The sequence below is a fragment of the Carcharodon carcharias genome, chromosome 20 (genome assembly GCF_017639515.1).
Source record: "Carcharodon carcharias isolate sCarCar2 chromosome 20, sCarCar2.pri, whole genome shotgun sequence".
Lineage (NCBI taxonomy): Eukaryota > Metazoa > Chordata > Chondrichthyes > Lamniformes > Lamnidae > Carcharodon > Carcharodon carcharias.
This window is the reverse complement of record NC_054486.1, coordinates 25,993,430-26,006,923: the sequence shown is the minus strand read 5'-3', so window position 1 is coordinate 26,006,923 and position 13,494 is coordinate 25,993,430. Positions and strand designations below refer to the sequence as shown.

The following is a 13,494-nucleotide window of genomic DNA, read 5'->3' as shown; positions in this document are numbered from 1 at the left end:
TTGGTAGAAAAGACAGAAAGACAGTGTATTTCATAACTGGTGAGAGATTAGGAAGTGTTGATGTCCAAGGGGACCTGGGTGTCCTTGTTCATGAGTCTCTAAAAGCTAGCAAGAAGTGCAGCAAACAATCAGGAAGGCAAATAATATGTTGGCCTTCATCACAAGGGGATTTGATTACAGGAGTAAAGATGTTTTTCTGCAGAATGAGTGGTAATCAAACTGAAACTTAAAACAATCTTACAGGGTGTGACAGGGTAGATATAGGAAGGATGTTTCCCCTGGCTGGTGAGTCTAAAACCAGGGGCAGCATTTTCCTGTCAGCGAGTGGGGGGAGGGGCCTGCTCACCGACACGTAAAATGGCGCGCGGTGATGTCTGGCAGGTGTCCCGACATCACCGTGAGTCATTTAGATTTTCAGTTCGGTGGGCGTGCAACTGAGTCGGCTGCGCGCCCGCCGAACTGTCAAAGGCCTATTAAGGCCACTTAAAACCTAATTAGCTCAATTTAATGAGCTGCCCGTCAACCTTAAGGTTGGTAGGCAGGCAAAGAGCCCAGGCAACCTTCGCATTTTTCACGAAACCTCATCCACGGGCGGAATGAGGTTTCATGAACTGTTTTAAAATCTAATAAAAATTTATACATTTATTCTTTGACATGTCCCAGCTCATGTGATAGTGTCACATGAGGGGATATGTTTTAAAAGTTTAAAAATCCTTTATTTAAAAGTTTAACACTGAAACCAATCTCCCTGAGGTACCTCCGTGCCTCAGGGAGATCTCTGAGCTATTTCGCGTGCGTGCGTGAAAGGGAGCAGGGAACCACTCAGGGAATCCGCCCCCCTGCCCGCACAGGAAGCACTTAATGCTTCCAGGCCAGCCCACGTAAAATGGCAGCTCCAACCTGATTGGGGGCGCCGATCGAGTTTGCACCCGCCCCTGCCGGCCCCCGTACAACACCCCCCAACGGGGGGAAATTTCTGGCCTGGGGACACAGTCTCAGAATAAGGGACAGGCCATTTATGACTTTTTCACTCAAAGAGTAGTGAATCTTTGGAATTCTCTACCCAGAGGGCAGTGGAAGCTCAATCATTGAGCATGTTCAAGACAGGAATTGATAGATTTTTGGATACAAATGGAATCAAGGGATATGGGGATAGCACAGGAAAGGAGCACGAAGGTAGATGTTCAGCTTTGATCTAATTGAATGGCAGAGCAGGCCGGATGGGCTGAATGGCCTACTGCTCCTTTGTTCCTAAAAGGAAATGCAAATACGCCTTTTCAAACAGAAAAGGCTACTGAACCACAGGCGGGAGAAGAATCCAACTGCTTATCGGGATAACCACAATACCTTATTTGGATCATAACACCACACTAATATGAGCTCATGTGATATGGTGGCCATCTTTTTTCCCTGCTAATACATATTAATGGAAGTTCAAACTGACTTTGGAGAAAAACATCTTCCGAGACTTCAAAACTGACTTCTCTCAGAGAGACAGAGTCCCGCAAAGAGCCATCCACTGCTGTAGTCAGCTAAGCAGCCTAAGTATATACCTGCAATACCTTGCCCCACCAAGTTCATCAAACCTGTATAAAAGCCTTCGCACCCATGGAGAAATCACTGCTTTTCAAGATCTTCGCTTGCAGGCAAAACATGAACTCAGCTAGGAAACATTGGGCCCGCAAAAAAATACAGAATGAGTTGAAATTCCATTTTTATAATTACTGTTTTACCTTTAACTGTATCTAGTTTTTGTGTGAGTGAGTCATGTGAGTGAGATAACAAGCTGTTGTTTAATCGCTAGGGCAAGTTTTTTTTAATTCATTCATGGGATTTGGGCATTGCTGGCTAGGCCAGCATTTATTTCCCATCCTAACTGCTCTTGAGAAGGTGGTGGTGAGATGCCTTCTTGAACTGCTGCAGTCCCTGTAGTGCAGGTACACCCATAATGCTGTTAGGGAGGGAGCTCCAGTATTTTGACCCAGCGACAGTGAAGGAACGGTGATATATTTCCAAGTCAGGATGGTGAGTGGCTTGGAGGGGAACTTGTAGGTGGTGGTGATCCCATGTGCCTACTGCCCTCATTCTTCTAGATGGTAGTAGTCTTGGGGTTGGAAGGTGCTGCCGAAGGAGCCTTGGTGAGTTGCTGCAGTGCATCTTGTAGATGGTACACACTGCTGCTACTGTTCGTCAGTGATGGAGGGAGTGAATGTTTGTGAATGTGGTGCCAATCAAGCGGGCTGCTTTGTCCTGGATGGTGTCAAGCTTCTTGAGTGTTGGAGCTACACTCATCCAGGAAAATGGAGAGTATTCCATCACTCTCCTGATTTGTGCCTTGTAGATGTGGACAGGCTTTGGGGAGTCAGGAGGTTAGTTACTTGTTGCAGGATTCCTAGCCTCTGACCTGCTCTTGTAGCCATAGTATTTATATGGCTAGTCCAGTTCAGTTTCTGGTCAATGACAACCCTCAGGATGTTGATGGTGGGGTTTGTGGCAATGGTAATGCCATTGAATGTCAAGAGGTGATGGTTAAAATCTCATTTGTTGGAGATGGTCATTGCCTGACACTTGTGTGGTGTGAATGTTACTTGCCACTTGTCAGCCCAAGTCTGAATATTGTCCAGGTCTTGCTGCATTTGGACATGGACTGCTTCATATCTGAGGAGTCGCGAATGGTGCTGAACATTGTGCAATCATCAATGAATATCCCCACTTCTGACCTTAAGATGGAAAGAAGGTCATTGATGAAGCAGCTGAAGATGGGTGGGCCTAGGACATTACCGTGAGGAACTCTTGCAGTCATGTCCTGGAGCTGAGATGATTGACCTCCAACAACCACAACCATCCCCTTTGTGCTAGGTATGACTCCAGCCAGTGGAAAGTTATCCCTCTGATTCTCACTGACGCCAATAAAAGGTAACACCTTAAAACCAGTTTTCATGACTTCAGGACACCCCAAAGTGTTTCACAGCCAAAGAAGCACTTTTGAAGTACGTATTAGGGAAATTTTTAATGTATTATTTATAACGACTGTGCCCATAAAATAATAAATATTACATAGCATTTACAGCACAGGACATGCCATTCAGACCAACTGGTGTTTCACTTGTTGATTGCTTGTAGTGGTTGTAAGTCTAGTTTTGTACAGGCTCAGGAACAGTTTAAAAAGCTGCCTTTTTAGCCCAAAAGAGAAACATTATAGCTCATCAGATGCCAACTGGCTTTTCCTGGATTCCAGTTAATGGATTATTTTTCTTTGGTCCAGATCAATGTCCAATACCTTAAAATGGAATCATGGGCATCTCAGGTCCTGGTTCATCCACAGTCAGCGGAACAAGGTCTTTTCAAAACTCTGCACAAGTTTACGTTGTTTGGTGGAATTTTTGTGCAGACCTTCCTCTTGGTATAATGACGGCACGAAGCACAATACATCCCTCTGGAGTGTTCACATTATGCCTGTGGCCCCCTTGGCCAAATCTTAACCAGGCCCCACTCCTCAAAATGGCCTCCTGAATGTCCAAGCTCAATTAGCCACTTACCTATGGCAATGACACCTTCCATCACTTTACTGATGATCGAGAGTAGACTAATGGGGCAGTAATTGGCCAGGTTGGATTTGTCCTGCTTTTTGTGTAAAGGACGTACCTGGGCAATTGTCCACATTGCCGGGTAGATGCTAGTGTTGTGTTACAATTGTCCTCAGATTCACTGGGTTAGCCGGTAGCACTGAGTGTGCCTGCGCTTGATCAGGTTTGGCTCAGCTCTGATCTTCCTGTGATCAAATCCTCTGCTGATTCTCCCAGTCTGGGTTCATCCCTTCTGAGAGGTACCAAGGCCTGTGAAGCTGGACCCCAGCAGGACTCAAGGGGAAGGATAAGCAAGAAAATTGCTGATGAGAAGAAAACCACAGGGCTTTCAGTACTAACTCTGAATTGTGAGGCGATCTCCATCGTTATGTGAAGTGCAGCAAGACAGCCAGGAGAAAGAGAATATCTTAATGGTCTTTCCTGCATGTGACAGAGGATTTGTCCAATATTGACAGATTTGGTGTTGGGAGGGTCTACATCAGGAATTATTTTATATTTTGGGTTGGTGTCCTCGCTGATGTGCAGAGGCTTGATATGCTTGATAGCAGTGCTGGTGTTGGAATGTCGATTATGTGCTGAGTAAACAAGTCCAACAGGGCAGAATGAGCATTTTAAGAGCTGCAAACATTTTCAACTGAATCGGCACAGGCCTGCCAATATTAAGAGACTGACACTAACAACAATTGTAGAATTCCTGGGATTTTTGGCTATAAAGCTCCCCTATGGACAGTATAAATTCCAGTTCTGGGGTCAGTGTTCTGAAGCCACTTAGTTCTGGTCGAACTCAGGTGTAATTTGATGGCACCTGATTCATTTTTCTAATTCATCCATGTGTTCATGCTGGGCCAGCATTCATTGCCCATCCTTGTTCAGAGGGCATTTAAGAGTCAACCACATTGTTGTCATTGGAGCCTAAAGGACATTAGTTAGATATTAGACTTCTAATTCCAGATTTTCATTGAATTCAAATTCTATCATCTGCCATGGTGAGATTTGAGCTCAGGTCCCCAGAGCATTACCCTAGGTCTCTGGATTACCAGTCCAGGTACAATACCACTATGCCACCACCCCCCTCCCAGCCACTCTGTTGATGCTTGGGAGGAGACTAGTAGCTTACTAAATGGCTGGGTCACACTTATCCTGCATTTAGCAGATGGGGATACCTGTTTAATCTTCCACAATGTTGGGTTGATGGAATTAGCGGCAAGAGAATTTCAATCCAACACAATCTCTGACCTCAAAGCCTAATATAATCAGCACTTCTTGATCATCATCAACCTTGGAGGCCAACCCTGTTTGAACTACCATTTGTAACTTCCGAACAATCACTGATATTCCTCATGAATGAATGCAAGAGAATTGCCGAGAATAAACAGGTAAATTGTTGACAATTTATATTAAGTGGATGGCACCTTTGTTGAATTATCTGTCATTAAGGATAAAATGACTGAGCACATAAGGCCATCAGAGAGCGTCAGCATAGCTTTGTTAAAAGTAAGGAATGCCTGATTAATTTAGCTTTTTTTTTGTGGAGGTCGCTAAAAAAAAGTAGACGAAGAGCCTATGGATGTCATCTATCATAGAATCATACAGCGCAGGAGTCCATTCAGCCCATCGAAAAGAGCTGCTCAATTAGTCCCGCTCCCTTGTTCTTTCCCCATAATCCTGCAAATATTTCCTTGTTAAGTAGAGATCCAAATCCCTTTTGAAAGTTACTATTCAATCTGTTTCTGCTACCCTTTCAAGCAGAGCATACCGGGTCATGACTCACTGACTAAAATTATTTCTCCTCACCTCACCTCCCCTATGGGCATCCACAACACGTTTCTGGTCTGAGACCTTTTGTTAGAATTGCACGAAAGGTCATCGATCTGAAACATTAACTGTTTCTCTCTCCATGCATGCTGCCCGACCTACTGAGTATTTCCAGCATTGCCGGTTTTTATTTCAGATTTCCAGCCTCTGCAGTATTTTGCTTTTGTATGTATCTTTGAAGAATTTTTAATGGCTGATGGCTTTCTCAAGGGAAGAATCTTTTCCGAGTGTGCTAAAATGGTTTTGAAAATGTATCCACAAACTGACAGCTATTACGACGTTTTAATATATAAAAAAATAAAGATATGGTAGAATTGTTTAGAGCAGTAAGTCCCTGGTTTCCACAACAATATCTCATTCTCACAGGAAATGTTCTAATCATCAGTTACCATCTCTTCAAATTGGAGCCAGATGGTTACTTTTAGAGCGGGCCTTTTCAACATTTTCAAAATTATAAGGGATGTTAGAAGTCTCTTAAGGCAGATCAATGGCAATTTATTCCATTCTGTGCCTTTACGATGAGGAATTCAATTTAAACTGAAAGCCACTAATAAATACAACGTTATCAAATTTCTATTTCTTCATAGAATGCGAGTGTCGCTGGCTAGGCCAGCATTTACTGCCCATCCCTAATTATCCCTGGGAAGGCAGTGATCGAGGCACCATTTTCTGAAGTAAGGATTGGGGCCAGAAAATGACACCCAATTAGATCAAATTTGCAGCACAGAAACTGGCCATTTGGCCTAACTGGCCCACGGGTGCCTCCTTCATCCAACTCGATCAACATAACCTGTTTCTTTCTCCCTCATGTATTTATCTAGCTTTCCCTTAAATGCATCATTCCAAATGACTACACCCCTCCTTGTGGTTGCGAGTTCCAAATTCTCAACACGTCCTGGGCAAAGGTATCCCTCCTGAATTCACTGTAGGATTTATTAGTGACCATCTTACAGTTCTGCCCTGCCAGTTTTGGTCTGACCTTCAAATGAAAACTTCTTGCCTATGTCTACCCTATCAAACCCTTCCTCACAATCTTAAAGACCTCTATCAGGTCACCACTTAGCCTTCTCTTTTCTAAAGAGTCCCTGTCTTTAAATGGGTGTAACACACCCACACCCACACACCTTCTGCTGGTATAAGGTGCAATTCCCAAATTCCATGTTCCTATTGGGGAGCCATGCTTCCAAGGATTGCAGGTCTACAACAGTCTCTGACCCACACCCACTGTGGGTGTAACTTTCCCTCAAGTGACACAGAATTACTCTTGCTTTGTTTTCAAACATGACTCTGGCCTCCTCTGAGTTTTCGAGGCCCCTGCATGTTTCAACATTCTCTTCAGCTTTTTAACAAATAAATGCCTTGGGAAAATCCAAAACCCCCGATTGTTTCAATGCAACTATTTTATGATGGTGTAATTCAAACAATGTAGACGGAACTGCTGTGAAGAATGCAGCTCCTTATAGTTTTAAACTCTGCCGTGTGTTTGGTAATATTTGGTCTCCACATTGAGAGGAACAAAAGCCTCTATAAACAACATGTGTAAAAGGCCCAAAAGTGGACAAAATATGGAACAAAATTTGAGGGGGGGGGGGGGGGCGTGTGCGGGGGGGTAGTAGAATCCTGAAACTTCCCAGGATGCAGAGTCAAAGGGCAGCATTTTTCAAATGGCGGTATTTCCTGCCCCACTACCCAAATAGACAGTGAGGAACACATCCCGGCCAATACAGGGCTGCCCTGCAGCTATTTAACACCCCATGGAGCTGGCTGCGTTGGCTGGAGTTAAACCCCTCACTCGGGAGGAAGTCCCACCTGGGAGTGCTAGCCAGCAGCTCTTGTCGATCCGGCAGCATCAGGTTTGTGCGGTGGCTGGGACAGGCGGCCCCTGAAGAAGAGAAACTAATGGAGCTGGACTTCAGATAAGTCCGACATAACAGCAGGGCCTGATTGGCAGGCCACAGCGAGGAGGGTGGGAGGGGGGGACTGGTTTGAGAGGCCAGGTAGGGAGGGTTAAAGAGGGGGGTATGACATTTTGGGGGAGTGCCTCTGATGGGCACAGCATCCCCTAAAGGAAGATCCACCCTCACCTTTGCCTGACACTAGACCGCCCAGTAAAAGTTGCCGGGTTACCCAACTGGCACGGGTCTGCCACAGGTGAAAAAGGTGGCAGGGTGGATAGGGCGCTTTAGTGGCCATTAATTGGCCTCTTAAGGGCCTCAAGAGGCCCAAGGGCAGGCGCGGAGTCTCCACCGCTTCCCGTAAATGGGGTTGTGATGGGCAGTTAGGGGTGGGAAGACCACACCTGTATTTTACAAGCCCCCACTTTCAAACCCACTGGCAGGGGTGGGGGGGGAGGGGGTTAGTGGATGTGGGGGGGGCTGAAAATTTCACCCACAATTTATCAAAGGCTTATAAAGAAAGAAAACTTGCATTTATATAGCGCCCTTCACTAGGACGTCCCAAAGCACTTTACAGCCAATTGATTCACTTGCAACATTTCAAAATATCGTCATGGGTTCTTTTATGTCTACACTGAGAAGGCGGATGAGTTAGTGTTTCATCTGAAAGATGGCTCCTCCTACTGTGCGCTGTTCCCTCAGTATTGCACTGAAGTGTCAGCCTATATTTTTACTCTGGTTTAAGGCTATCCATAATCTACCATCAGCAGCCATAAGGACTGGAGCCATGGTCTCATGTCTTGCACTGTACCAATTCTCTGTTGGGTTTTAGACTTGGCAGCAGGGCAGTCTACCTTAAGACGCTAGCACTTACATTGCTGCATCAGACAAGGGGAGACATACGTTCAGCTATCATGCCAACATTGGTTCAGGGCACAAGGAACAAGGTATAGAAACTGGGCATAAGGACTTGGTGAAGGAACTCACCTCACCCGTGACCAGGTACTTGCCATCTGGAGAGAAGGCCACTGCTGTGATGGTTTTCCTGGAAGAAATAAAGACTGAAGTCAGGTTGCTTTCCTCATCATACAAAAAGGAAGCGGCTTTATAGATAATACATGGTCCATATGATCTCCTGGACTAGTTCTGGACAAAGTTTCACTTTCCCCTTTCTCGTTCCTCTTTCCCCTTTCTCTATCTCCCCCCCACCTTATCATCTCGCTGCCCTTTAAACATTGGGGTTGAAGGGGTAAATTCACTACAGTCAGCAGGGTGACGTGTCCAAGACAGTGAGAGTCAAGGTAATGGCACTACAGTGTTGTAGTCCTATCTCTGATCTCTGCTCTCTTTGGCCTTGCCTGCCCACTGAGTGCAGAGAATTTACTCCCAAGTGCTGATCAGTCATTGATGATTTCTTCCCTTTAGTGAACTGGCATCGGCTGTAAGGATGCAATCGGGTCCTTTCACACCGACCTGAGGGGTGGCAATGTCTTACCTTGATCCATTCAGAATATGGTGCTGCTTGTTCTTCTTGGGGTTAAAGAGCACGACCACACACCTGAAGTGGGAAAAGAAAACATATTCAGTATCCAGACTGGGGGTGAATCATAGGACGGTGACAGCATGGAAGATGGTCATTCGACCTGTTGTATCTATGCTGGCCCACTGATGGAGCAATTCACCTAGTACTACTCCCGGCAAACATTTCCTTTTCAGATAATGATCCAATTCCCTTTTGAAAGCCTCAGTTGACCCTGCCTCTGCCACACTCTCAGGCAGCGCATTCCAGGTCCTAACCAATCACTGCATAAAAACATTTTTTCTCATGTCGCCATTGCTTCTTTTGCCAATTATTTTAAATCCGTGCCCTCTGGTTCTCAGTTTTTCCATATCTAATCTGTCCATAGAAAAATAGAAAATAGGAGCAGGAGTAGCCTGCTCTGCCATTCAATATGGTCATGGCTGATCCTCTATCTCAACACCATACTCCCACTCTTTCCCCATACCCGTTAATTCCTTTAGTGTCTAGAAATCTATTTCCTTCTTAAATGTATTCAGTGACTTGACCTCCAAAGCCTTCTGTGGTAGAGAATTCCACAGATTCACCACCCTCTGAGTGAAGATGTTTCTCCTCATCTCAGTCCTGAATGGCCCACCCTATATTCTGAGACTGTGACTCCTTGTTCTAGAACCCCTCAGCCAGAGGAAACATCATCCCTGCATCCAGTCTGTCCAGCCCTGTCAGAATTTTATATATTTCAATGAGATCCCCTCTCATCCTTCTAAATTCCAGTGAATACAGGCCTGGTCGGGCCAATCTCCCCTCATATGACAATCCTACCATCCCAGGAATCAATCTGGTGAACCTTTGCTGCCCTCCCTCTATGGCAAGTATATCCTTTCTTAGGTAAGGAGACCAATGCTACACACAATACTCCAGGTGTGGACTCACCAAGGCCCTGTACAGCTGCAGTAAGACATCCTTGCTTCTGTACTCAAATCCTCTTGCAATGAGGGCCCTCATGATAATGAATACCTCTATCAAATCTACTCTCAAACTTCTCTTCTCTAAGGAGGACAGTCCCTACTTCTCTAATCTACCTGTGTAACTGAAGTTCTTCATTCCTAGAACCATTCTCATGAATCTTTTCTGCACCCTCCCTAAAGCCTTCACATCCTCACTAAAGTGTGGTGCCCGGAACTGAATGCAATACTCCAGTTGAGGCCAAACCAGTATTTTATACAAGTTTAACATAACTGAGGCTGTATGAAGTACAGAGGTAACAAAGTGCAATACAACCGTAATCACCTACAGCGAGAGAATCACTGGGAGACCACAGAAACTACAGCAAAACTTCAGGAAAGACAGAGATAAAGCAACAAGCTTGAGTGGCTAACAGGAGTCAGGAACTCACATGGAATAAACATAATTTTTAAAAAACATTGCAGTTTATTTGGGGAATAAGTCAAAGCAAAAAAAAAACAGAGAATATTAAACAAACCTGACAGAAATATCACAAACATTTCAGAAGTGATTTTGACACTAGTTAATGCATTGATCATTGGGTAATAGGATTAATAACAAAACAAAAACAGAATTACCTAGAAAAACCCAGCAGGTCTGGCAGCATCGGCGGAGAAGAAAATAGTTGACATTTCGAGTCCTCATGACCCTTCATGAGGACTCGAAACATCAACTCTTTTCTTCTCCCTCGATGCTGCCAGACCTGCTGAGTTTTTCCAGGTAATTCTGTTTATGTTTTGGATTTCCAGCATCCGCAGTTTTTTGTTTTTATCACTGGGGATTAATATTTGTTTTAGACTTTGGTTCCTAGACAGGATGCAGTAAGAGTTTGGTCTGTTAAGATTAAACAGCTTGGCTCATGCTCATATGCAAATACGTATTCTCTACCAAAGTCTAAAAGACACCTATGACAAGCATTTCTTTCATGGAACTATTTTAGCCATCGCAAGCTGTAAAAGTACACTGGGAATCCAATACTGGATTAGTAGTCTTATCAATTAATTTTAATTGAATATAGGTGTGAGTGAGTAAAGATTTAGCCTATTTAAATTTGTACAATGGGAATGAATAGAATGGGTTTTAGCCTCCGGGACTTCTATAGAACAGGAGGGAATGAGAATTTGATCCATTGGAGACAAGAATAGTGTAGTGAATGCAAATGGGTTTTAGTCCACTGATGTTGGAATGAATGAAAAAGAGGTTGATTTATTGCATTGGGAATGAATGGGAATGTCTACAGTTTGGTCTATTCAAATCCAATATAGTGGGAGTGAGTGGGTGTTCCAATACTTTGGGATGAATGGGGTTGATTTGTTCCATTACAATGGAAGTGACTAGGAACAGATCTGGTCCATTGGAATCCTACATAATGCAAGTGAACGGGAAGGGAAATGGGTTTGGTCCACTGGAATCTAACACACTAGGATGGAGTAGAGATTACAGGAACTGCAGCATAGCCAGAGGGAAAAGACGGAGCTACAAGTTTGTCTGCCTATCAGGGTTCAGCAATTCACATGAATTAGAATTAGAATTAGAAATAGGGTAGGAGCATGAACTAAGAAGAGGCAAAAAACAGCTTGTAAAAGCTTCTTTAGGTATGTAAAAGGAAGAGATTAATCAAAGTAAACATAAACTCTTAAGGGGCAGAGACAGGAGAAATTATAATGGGGAATAAGGAAATGACAGACATTAGACAAATACCTTGCATTTGTCTTCAGGGTAGAAAATACAAGAAAATATTGCAGAAATCGTAGTGAAAATGAGGAACTTATGTGGAAATTAGTATTAGTAAAGAAATAGCACTGGAAAAATTAATGGGACTAAAAGCTGATAAATCCCCTGGATCAGATGGTCTCTATCCTGGGGTTTTAAAAGACACAGCTATGGAGAAAGTGGATGCATTATTGCTGATTTTCCAGAATTCCCTAGATTTTAAAATGGTCCTCGTGGATTCAAAAGTAGCAAACGTAAGCAGGCAATCCAGGAAAAGAGGGAGAGAGAGAAGAGTGAACTATAGGTCAATTAGCCTGATCTCAGTTGTAGGGAAAATGTTAGAATATATTATTAGGGATGAGGTAACAGGGCACTTAGAACATCATAATATGATTAGCCAGAGTTGATAGTGATTTATGAAAGGGAAATCATGGTCAGGATTTTTAGTTCAGCAGGCGTGCGCGATTGGTGGACACAGGAGCAGCCGGGGAACGGACCACCAACCACAATCAGCCCCCGACCGCGATTTCATGCTGGCTGACCAATTAATGGCTAGCCAGTGTGAAAGGCACACTGAAATGCTCAGCACTGCCAGGGTAAAGGTGGGAGTAGGGCGGGCGCTGATGTAGGCGCGGGCGCTGGGGAGTGCGAAATGAAAGCTCCCTGAAGGCAGAGAGCTGCCTCAGGGCGCTGGGGAATTTAAAAGCAATGAATAAAGGTTTCAAAATGCAGGAAAAAATGTCCATGCATCAGAATCAGTCACCTGAAAATATAGATGGTGAAAATTCTGTCCAAACGTTTTTATTTTTTTGAATAAATAACGGAAACCTCATCCCAACCCTTGGATGAGGTTTCATCAAAAAGGTAAAGTCCATCTGGCAGGTTCGCCCATCCACCAACCGCAAGGTTGGATGGACCACAAAATATCTGTCAATTGGAACTTTAATGGGCTTAATTTCCCTCTTAATTATTGGCGGGCACACTTCCAACTTTCACGCGAGCATGCCGACTGAAATATCGCACGAGCGCAGGATGATGTTGGGACGCTTGCCTGGCATCATCACGCACTATTTTATGCTCAAGTGGGTTGGGCACACACCTGCACACCGAGCTAAAAACGCTGCCCCCATGTTTGATAAATCTGTTCAGAGCTTTTTGAGGTTGTAACTAGCAGGGTAGATAAGGAGATGTAGTGCATTTGGATTTTCAAAAAGCATTCAATAAGGTGTCACACAGGGGGTTGTTACAGAAATTTGGGGGTAATATATTAACATGGGTTGAGAACTGGTTAACAGACAGAAAACCGAGAGTAGGAATAAATGGGAAATTTTCAGGATGGGAGGCTGCAACTAGTGGAGTTCCACAAGGATCAGTTGCTTGGGGTTCAGCTATTAATGATCTATATCCATGACCTAGTCAAGGGCCCCGGGTGTAAAGTATCAAAGTTTGCTGATGATACAAAGTTAGGTGGGAAAGTAGGCTATGAGGAGGCCCACAAAGAATGTGTGAAGAAGGATATAGGCAAGTTAAGAGATTGGGCAAGAACACGGCAGATGGAAGAAAATGTGGGGAAGTGTGAAGTTATCCACTTTAGTAGGAAAGATGGAAAAATAGAATATTTTCCAAATGGTGAGAGATTAGGAAATGTTGGGATTCAGAGGGATCTGGATGTTCTTGTAGAGAAATCACTAACAGCTAACATGCATGTACTGCAAGCAATTAGGAAAGCAAATGGTAGATTGCTTTGATCACAAAGGGATTGGAGTATATGCAATATATAGGGCCTTGGAGACACCACAACTAGAGCATTGCATACAACTTGGTCTCTTTGCTGAAAAAAGGATAGACTAGCCTTAGAAGTTATGGAGTGATGGTTCACTAAAGAATGTTTGGGATGAGGGCATTGTCCTAGAAAGAGAGATGGAGTGGCGATAACATGCTACACTTCATTCAGGGAGCC

At 44.1% G+C, this 13,494-nt stretch overlaps 1 protein-coding gene across 1 annotated transcript in view; it reads right to left on the bottom strand.

Moving 5' to 3' along the window:
* Window positions 1-8,845, bottom strand: part of mapkbp1 (mitogen-activated protein kinase binding protein 1) — a 103,660-nt gene extending 94,815 nt beyond the window's left edge. Inside the window, exons 1-2 of the mRNA XM_041214434.1 lie at window positions 8,793-8,845; window positions 8,285-8,342 (exon numbers count right to left, since the gene is read on the bottom strand). The gene's annotated coding sequence lies outside the window, so the exon portion shown is untranslated. The remainder of the gene's footprint in view (window positions 1-8,284; window positions 8,343-8,792) is intronic.
* Between the last annotated feature and the right edge of the window lie 4,649 nt (window positions 8,846-13,494).